At 33.4% G+C, this 9,491-nt stretch overlaps 1 long non-coding RNA gene across 1 annotated transcript; it reads left to right on the forward strand.

Moving 5' to 3' along the window:
• The first annotated feature begins 6,214 nt into the window (after positions 1-6,214).
• On the forward strand, positions 6,215-8,917 carry LOC107889271 (uncharacterized). The gene is made up of 4 exons (XR_001681700.2): positions 6,215-6,965; positions 7,111-7,173; positions 7,256-7,619; positions 8,602-8,917. It is a non-coding gene; the product is annotated as an uncharacterized lncRNA (long non-coding RNA).
• The last annotated feature ends 574 nt before the right edge of the window (positions 8,918-9,491 follow it).

Raw genomic sequence — 9,491 nt, forward strand, 5'->3', positions numbered from 1 at the left:
GCAGTTTCACTCTTCCCTCTCTTTTCTTATGCTTATATTGTTATTATTTGTCTTTGTACATTGAGGACAATGTACATCTTAAGTGTGGGGAGGTTATTTATATGATTATCAGAAAATCCCCGAATTATATCTTGTTCTCAAATAATTTTCTCATATTACTATTAGAATGAATTCTGATTGATTTATGATTTTTATTAATATGTTTGGGATTAAAACATAGGTAATTGTGCATTGATTATCTAAACTTTAGGACAATAGAGAATCAAACATGATAAGTTGACTTTTGAGAATTAAAATTGCTAAGTTATTTCCCTGAATTGAGGTATTATCTTGAAGTTTTGAATTTACAGGATTGACATCAAATACCCATAATTTTCGTGAGATTTTGAGCCTTTTAGAGCATATATCTTTCTTGCTCACTTATTTTATTGGTTATGAGTGTGTCAACATTATTTGTTATTCTAGAACTTGCTTCGATTATGCATGTAAGACCACACCTTTGATTTGATATACTGAGATGATAAAGGCACTTAGGTTTTAACCCACTTACCCCATAAAAAGTCTAACCATATAATTGACCCTTAGTGAACCCCTTTGAGCCTTAACCCTTGTTTCCTGATTTTTCCCCTTTATGTTAACCCACAACTTAACCCTTTTTTTGTGATTCGTTAAGAATTTCTTCCTTTTTATTGACTCCTTTTTATCAAGATTTGCTTTAATTAGATACCTAACTATGTTCGTTCATTTCAGTTACTGAATTAATTCTTATTATGTACTTTCCATACTTGTTTTTATTCTTAAAAAAAACTCGTATAGTTATATTTAGATTACTACATATTGCTATAAAAGAGCTTGACTAAGTTAAAGTTATTATTTTGGGAAAAAACTCACTTCATTAGTTTTGGATAGTTTTACTTCTGGCATTTGTTTGTAATTCAGTAATTAGTTTTATTTTTCTAAGTTTGGTAATTTATTAAATTAATCTTCATTCTAACCCTCTTTTTCCGCCTTTATCCACACCTTTAACCCAAGCCCCATTACAACCCTGTTAAAGACCTTTTGATTTGTGTATCATCTCATTTATAGTGGTGGAGATTTGATTTTCATGCAAGCCTATGGTAATAAATTTTCATGTTTGGCTATTGAGTGTTTAATTATTGAACCTTAAACATTTTAAATGATTTGAGTGAATCATTAATGAGGATGTCAACCTTGTCAATTTGGAATTAAAGGTGATTATTTAGATAAATGGGGATACCTATGATTTTATGATTGAAATACTCAACTTGGATTATTTGAAACTTTAATGTTCTTTTAGTTGAGTTCTCAATGTATGATTACTTGTTGATTACTTCGAAACATTATTGATGAAAATTATAAGTTGAGGAGAATCTACTTTAATTATGAGTTAAAAATTTTGCTTGAGGACAAACAAATGCTTAAGTGTAAGGATATTTGATAAACCATAATATATACATATTTTTATCTCATGCTTGGTATATTTATGAATGATTTTTCCTTGGTTTCATTGAATTTAATGCTCCCAACCCTTTAAATTCATGTTTTATACTTAGGTGAGCATAGGAAGGCGAAAAGAGCAAGAAACAGGCCAAAAAAGGACAAAATGGGCCTAATTCAGTGTTTCACATGGCCTAGGCATTTCCACACGGGTAATCCACACGCTCGTGTGTGACACACGGGCAGGACACACTCCCATGTGTCATGGCCGTGTTGACATTAAATCAAGTCAGAATTGCACACAGCCTGAGCACTTGTACACGGGCGTGGTACACGGCTGTGTCCCTGTTGAGCCCAAGTCTAATTCTACTCAGAAAAGGCCAATTTTGAGGGTTTTGAAGCATTCCAAAGTCTATATAAACACCTAAAAGAGGATTAAATGGGGCACGGAGAGTAGAAGGTAGAAAATACTCGACGACAGCCATCGGAATCAGCTCGGAAGTAGGATCTACATCAAGACTGAAGATTTTCATCCAATTTCCTAGAATTTCTTTGGGATTCTTTATGTTTTGTTGTTTTCCAAATTTTGAGATGTTTTCCATTAATATGAACTAACCTTCCTAAATACCTAAGGGAGATGAAACCTAAGACAGATCCTATTACTATTTAATTTATATGATAAATACTTATTCTTATTCTTAATTATATGTTCTTAATACCTGTCTTAATATTCTAGGATATTAATTCGGGTTTTGATGTGCTTATTCAGTGGAGCAAAAGTCCCTGTTTAAGAGTATATCTTCCATAATTAAGTGGAGCAATCCTAGAGATAGGATAACATAAATCTGCCGGATTAGAATCAAATCTAGCAAAGGAATCCATAGATCAAGTTATTGCGAAAATAAGGGTTTTAATTAGAAAGAGATTTCAATTAATCAACTTAGAGTCAGTTGTTTTTAGTCTCGAGAGAGATATTAACATAAATCAGGGATTTCTACGGATTAAGTCAATTGAATAAATCGTCTAATTCAATAGTAATAAGTGAAGTCTAGGTGAATTCTTCCTTGGGTATTGTCTTCTCCATCGGTTTTCCAATAGTATCTTCCAACTTTTATGTAATGCCCTGTACCCGAGACCGTCACCGGAGTCGAATACGAGGTGTTAACGGACTTAATTCATTACTTATACAGTTCAAACAATTTATTTTTAAAACTTCCAGACAAGTTGGCAATCTGCGTTATAGTTGCTTAAAAATTCATATCTCAAGTTTCGAAACTTGAAATACAATTATGTAAAATTTTCCTGAAACTAGACTCATATATCTATCTACTAATTTTTTTCTAGAATTTTTGGTAGGGCCAATTAGTACAGTTTATTAGTTAAAGTCTCCCCTGTTTCAGGGTTCGACTTCTCTGACCTCTGTATATTACGAATCAGATTTCTCTCTGTATAGAATTTCAATGACTATAAAGTTTGTTTCTCTTAAAACTAGACTCAATAAGGAATCTTTAAATATAAAGAATGACTTCTAATTATTTTTTTACAATTTATGGTGAATTCTTAAATTCATAACAGAGGATCCAGAAATCACTCTGGCCCTATTTCATAAAAATTCAAATATCTCATAAAATATAATTCATATACCTGTTTTGTTCAATCCATATGAATATAGACTCATTAAGCTTCGATTCCTTCACTTATTCATCATTTAAGTCAATTTTTACAATTTTTAGTGATTTTTCAAATTCACATCATTTCTACAGCAATATTCTGTTTTATAACAAATTTCACTTTACTATAGATTTCCATGGACTAAATAGCATTTTAAACATACATGGCATCAAATATGATTTAGATTGGAGATTCCAATGGCTAATCATTCATAAACTCTTTTCTTACCAAATCATAACCATGTCATAAAATCATTTACACAAAGTGAGTATTTTGCCATACATGCCACATTCAAAATACACAAGCCATTTTACCAATTTAGGCCTTCGAATAGTGTGAACGAATCTTCGACCTATCCCGATTCTCAAGCCGGCTTGTCAACAACTACAATGAATGAAAAAAATGGGGTAAGCATAAATGCTTAGTAAGTTCACATGCAAATAGCAAGTAACATAATCATGCAATTCCACATAAAACATCATTTGCATAAACAACATCAAGACATTCGTGTTTCATTTGCATTTAATATCTTTCTACGATTTCATCATACCAAGTTCTCAACCCGAGGATTTAAACACATACCTGTCAAATTTTCTCATTCACCACACTTACCAATATGTCACCTTCGTTTTAGGCATTCTTCTCATTCACTTAAGATTTACCCGTTGAACACATCGGAATATAATTCGAATACGCGGATTTCATGAACGTAAGTGCCATACCCGCAGCTAGACAAACTCAATAGCCTGCGGAACTTATGTAGCCAAGCTACCATGTAACCCTCCCATAAGTGAACTCGGACTCAACTCAACGAGCTCGGGCGTTCGCATCATAAGTGAACTCGGACTCAACTCAACGAGTTCGGAACTCAAATATCCTAGTGACATGTCACTTGTATTCTAATCTATTCCCAAGGTTCAAACATGATTTTTCCTCGATTACACATCTTTTCCGTCTTCCACGGAATATCAAAATCGATACTTCGGTGATAGTTCATACTTATCAAGTAATTCACATAATTACATAGTATTCAACAATAACCACAAAACATAACATTTCATGATAATAATAAGCATCATATCATATAAACAACATTAAATTGCTTAAAATGACAATTATGTTACTGCATTTACACATGAACTTACCTCGATACAAAATATTAGCAATTGAGCCTATTCTTCGTAAACTTTATTTTTCCCTCGATCGCGACTTGAATCTCATTTCTCTTGATCTATAAGTCCAAATTAATCTTATTTAATACATACATTCATCAAAACAGCATTTAATATGAACTTTGGAAAAATTACATTTTTGCCCCTAAACTTTTGCATAATTACACTTTTGCCCCTAGGCTCGGGAATTAAACTTCATACATTATTCTTATGTTTTATGACATGCTGATCATTTTTCCCTTCTATGGAAACATCAAATTCACACTCTAACATATACTTATGACTATTAGGTATTTTTACCGATTAAGCCCTTTTACTCGTTTTCGCTTAAAACTGAGTAGCACAAGTTGTCTAACATAATTTAAAACCTCATATTCTATCATAAAACACCAAAATACACAAATTTCACCTATGGGTATTTTTCCAAATATGAACCCTAGGTTGAATTATTGCTAGCATAAGTTAATTCGAGCTACCGGGATTCCAAAAACGCAAAGAACATTAAAAACGGGGGTTGGAATCACTTATTATGGAGCTTGGAAGCTTGAAAAAACTCTAGCTATGGAGAACCCTTGAAATTTCGGCCTAATGAAGAAGATGGACAAAAATTGGCTTTTAATTTTGTTTTTAATTCATTTTAATAACTAAATGACCAAAATGCCCTTCCTACTAAACTTTCAAAAAAATTCCATCCATGTCCAATTTTTGTCCATAGACTTAGAAATTGGTCAAATTTCTATTTAAGACCTCCTCATTAATATTCCAAAGCAATTTCATACTAAAAACTCCTAGAATGCAAGTTTTGCCAATTATTCGATTTAGTCTCTAATTTCAATTTAAGCACTTTAGGCATAGGATTTCATCATGAAATTTTCACACAATCATGCAATCATATCATAAACATCAAAATAATTATAAAATGGTTATTTCTATCTCAGATTTGTGGTCACGAAACCACTATTCCGTTTAGGCACTAATTCGGGATATTACATTTTATCTCTGTCATAATATTAGTCAATTAGATAGTAGTCTTAGTTTAAAACATCCCTTAATTCATAGGCTAAATAATAAAAAGATAATAATTACTAGTACTTTTAGTCCTTGTGGATACTATATTTCCGGTTTCACCATAACTTTACTATTGTTTGATAGGTGCGCTTGCCTTAGTCGAATTTTTAGTTAGTTTAGCGACCATCAATATTACTTACCAACCTCCTTATTTGCAGAAAGCTCAGGAAAAGACCAACCCAAATGTTCATGTTGTATGAGGTCAAAGGCTGGATCGAATAGAGAGTGGGTTGTAGTCAATGCAGACAGAAGTGAGACAAGTGTAGTCTAAGTGCACTCAAATTAGAACCACATTGACTAAACTCGAAGACTAGATGAGCCAATGGATGAGCATGATGGGAGATATCAAAAGGAAAATTGGCAACGACATCTCAAGTACTACAGAGAATAAACCTCGAAGAGACGGGAGAAGCAAGTGAAAATAATAGCACTCTATTAAAGTAAATTATTGAGTAGCCCTGATGAACCCACTCAGGATGAGGAAGAAGGAGTTGCGGATATTCTTCAAGAAGAGACCCTTCAGGAAGATGACACTATAGAAAAGCCAGACACGGTAGCCGAGCCAGAAGTTGAGCAAAACAAAAAACCTGCCCTTACAGCATTACCATTCCCATCATGGCTAGAGAACAAACGAAAAAGAGATGAAGCAGAATTTGTAAGTTTCTTTTTTTTTTTTTGAAACTAGTAAACTGGTTGGGCTTTTTATTAAAATTAAACTAATGAAATCCAAGTATTCCACAGTAAAAACAAAACAAATAAATTGGCCCAGTTTTGGCAATTGGACCGTGAACAAAGTCAAACAAACGGGCATAAATAAATAAATAAAGGGAAAATCAAGAAGCAATAATTTTCACCTTTTTCATGCCCAATCAAATAACTTTTGCATCGTCATGCCTGTTAGTCTAGCCTTTCTTCATAATAACGGTTTGAGAGTTTAAAGGAAAGCAATTGAACCAACCATTTGATCTGTCATTTCCTCTTTCCTGTCTTCCACTACAATCCCATCCACCTATCAGACTATTCATCTTCAAGCCACTCTCATAAACCAAGGAAAGTTTTTACTTTACCAGCCATTTCAAAACTTCTCTCTTCCTCTTTTCATCTACCCCCTTTCTCAATCTGGTTAACACAATCTGTCTTTATCTTTCTGGCTATCAGCATATCCTGGTGCACTTTCGATCAGGTAAAACATCTCCTTCCTCTTCAACATTTCAGTAGCTAAAATATAAGCTAGGTGATTCGCAGATCTGTGGGTGTATTCAAAGATAAAAATTTTAGATCTGAGTAAAAGCTATTGAATATCTTGAATGTATGCCCCTATCTGTGATTTATCCTATTCTTTTGTTTTGCATTTTTTGATTACTGTTAATGAGTCACCTTCTACAATAATCTGTGGCCATTGCATGTTTATGCCAATTTGAACTGCTTTGCGGCAAGCGAGAGCCTCAGCCGCAAAAGCTGAGGGGATTTCTTGATGGATCTCTGAGCTAGATAGTAGAACTACTCCTTTGCTATTCCTTGCTACGATCCCTGAAGCTAATAGGCAGAGCCATGTATCATAAGCCCCATCAAAATTTATTTTGATTGACTGTTCAGGTGGGTGCTTCCATTTCTTTACTATTTGTGAGCTTTTGGGGATTTTTGGTTCCACCCCATCTAATTATAGCTTTTAACAAATTGCGCTAGTTTGATTCCGGTTCTACTGATTTTCTCATGTATTCCAGCGTTTCTTTCTCTCCAGATTGACCATAGAGCACAACAGAAAAGTCTACAATGGAAAGAAGTGTTTTGATCCAAAATCCAGGTAAGCCATTGTAGGAATTCCAGATTAGATTCCTGTAATAAATTCGGGATTGATAATTCTGTCCACATTGAAACTGACACAGGACACTCATGTATCAGATGGGCCATAGTTTCTGCTCCGCTTCCGCAACGGGGGCATATTACAGTAGTTGATAACTTTCTATGCTGCATATTGGCTTGTGTAGCCAGATAATTCCAAGAGATTTTCCAAACTGTAATCTTAATTTTAGAAGGTAGCTTAAGTAGCCATAGTTTTTTTTGTAGAAATTACTGTAGTCGGTATGTAAAGCATGAGCTCTAGTATCATTTTCAGAAGCTTGTAATAGTTTATAGGCGCTGCGCACTAAGTACTCCCCCGAGGGCTCTCCACACCAGGCCATAAAGTCGTCATAAGGATCCTTCGCCAGCGGGATACTAAGTATCTTCCCAGCAATTTCCTCCGAGAAGGTATTAACAATCAGCTCCCGTTTCCATTCTCTATTATTATTAAATTAACTCAGCAACTCTAAAATCATCTAAATTATTAACAACTGAAGATAACCTGAAATTACTTGCAATTGGGATCCAAGCATCATTTAAAACTGAAATGTTCATTCCATTACCTATTTTCCAGCAAACTCCTTCCATCAAAATCCCTTTTAACGCCCATAAGCTTGAACAGCTTTACCATGTATACGAACAGTTATTCCCTAGCTGCGAATTTAAAAAATCTTCGTTCGAAAAATATTTTTCCTTAAGAACTTATGCAATTAAAGAATTTGGATGTGAAAAATAAAATAAAATAAAATAATACAAATTTTTACGTGGAAATTTTTTTGAAAAAAATTACGGACAGGGGAAAAGAAAATTTACTTTGTCGAATTACAAGAAGAGTAGACTATGTCTATTTATAGGCTTGTAAAGTCATATTCTAGTAAGATTAAAATACTTTATTTTTATCAATATAAAATAGATGGAGTTTAATAAAGTTTAAAAAAAATTATTTTAAAATAAAATAAAAAAAGTGTAATTTTATATGGATTCTTCTTTTATTTTATCGTTGTATTTTATTTAAATAAGTATTCGGGTTAGTTAATTTTAACAATCTCCATCTTAACACAAATTCTTAATGAACAAGTTTTTCATCACGAACTCTAAACGAACAAGTTTTTCACCTCTTCCACAAAACCCTTTAAGGGTTTAACTTCAACAATAAACACCAGTCAAGTCTAAGCAATGCTTAAACTTAGTTATAGGAAGTGACTTAGTTATTATATCTGCAGGATTTTCATGAGTACTAATTTTTCTCACAACTATATCATCACGAGTAATAATATTATGAACAAAATGATATTGAACACCAATGTGTTTTGTTTTTTCATGAAACATTTGATTTTTTTGTAAAAAAGATGGCATTCTGACTGTAATAAAATATTGTGTTGATTTGAAGGTCTTCATTGAGTTCATTAAAGAGTCCGTTCAACCAATTAGCAGGATTACCAGACCATACCTCTTGTGGAGTTTTTTTCTCAATGGCAATGGATGGAGATTGGTTGATCAAAAAATATGCAGTAGAGGCTGCTTCTGCCCAAAACGACTTTGGTCAGTTGGCATTTGACAACATACATCAAATCTTCTCTATGATCATTCTGTTTATTCGTTCTGTAACGCCATTTTGCTGTGGAGTATGGCGAACTATCAAGTGTCTCACGATCCCTTCTGACTTGTACAATCTATTAAATTCATCAGAACAGAACTTTAAGCCATTGTCTGTGCGGAGGTATTTTATTTGTTTTCCTATCTATTTTTTCAATCATAATTTTTCAAGACTTAAATATGGAAAACACATTGCTTTTTTGCTTCAGGAAAAATGCCTAAACTTTTCTAGAAAAATCATCAATAAAGGTTAATATATAATTAGCTTCACCTCTCGAAGGCATTTTAGATGACCCCCACAGATTAGAATGAATATACTCCAACGTTCCCTTCGTATTATGGATTCCTCTTGTTAATCGAACTCTCTTTTGCTTCTCAAAAACACAATGCTCATAAAAATTCAATTTGTAAATTCCTTGCCCATCAAGAAGTCCTGTTTTGCTCAATTTTGCCATGCCATTCTCACTAATATGCTCTAGGCGCATATGCCAAAGTTTAGTAATATCATCATTTGACAAGGAAGAGGAAGCGACAACTGCATCACTAGTAATAGTAGAACCCTGCAAAACATATAACTTGGCAATCTTTCTCTGCCCTTTCATCATAATAAAGGAACCTTTGGAAATATTTAAAACTCCACTTTCAGCTGTGTATCTGTACCCTTTTGAATCAAGAGTACTAAAT

The sequence above is a fragment of the Gossypium hirsutum genome, chromosome A11, assembly GCF_007990345.1.
Source record: "Gossypium hirsutum isolate 1008001.06 chromosome A11, Gossypium_hirsutum_v2.1, whole genome shotgun sequence".
Classification (NCBI taxonomy): domain Eukaryota; kingdom Viridiplantae; phylum Streptophyta; class Magnoliopsida; order Malvales; family Malvaceae; genus Gossypium; species Gossypium hirsutum.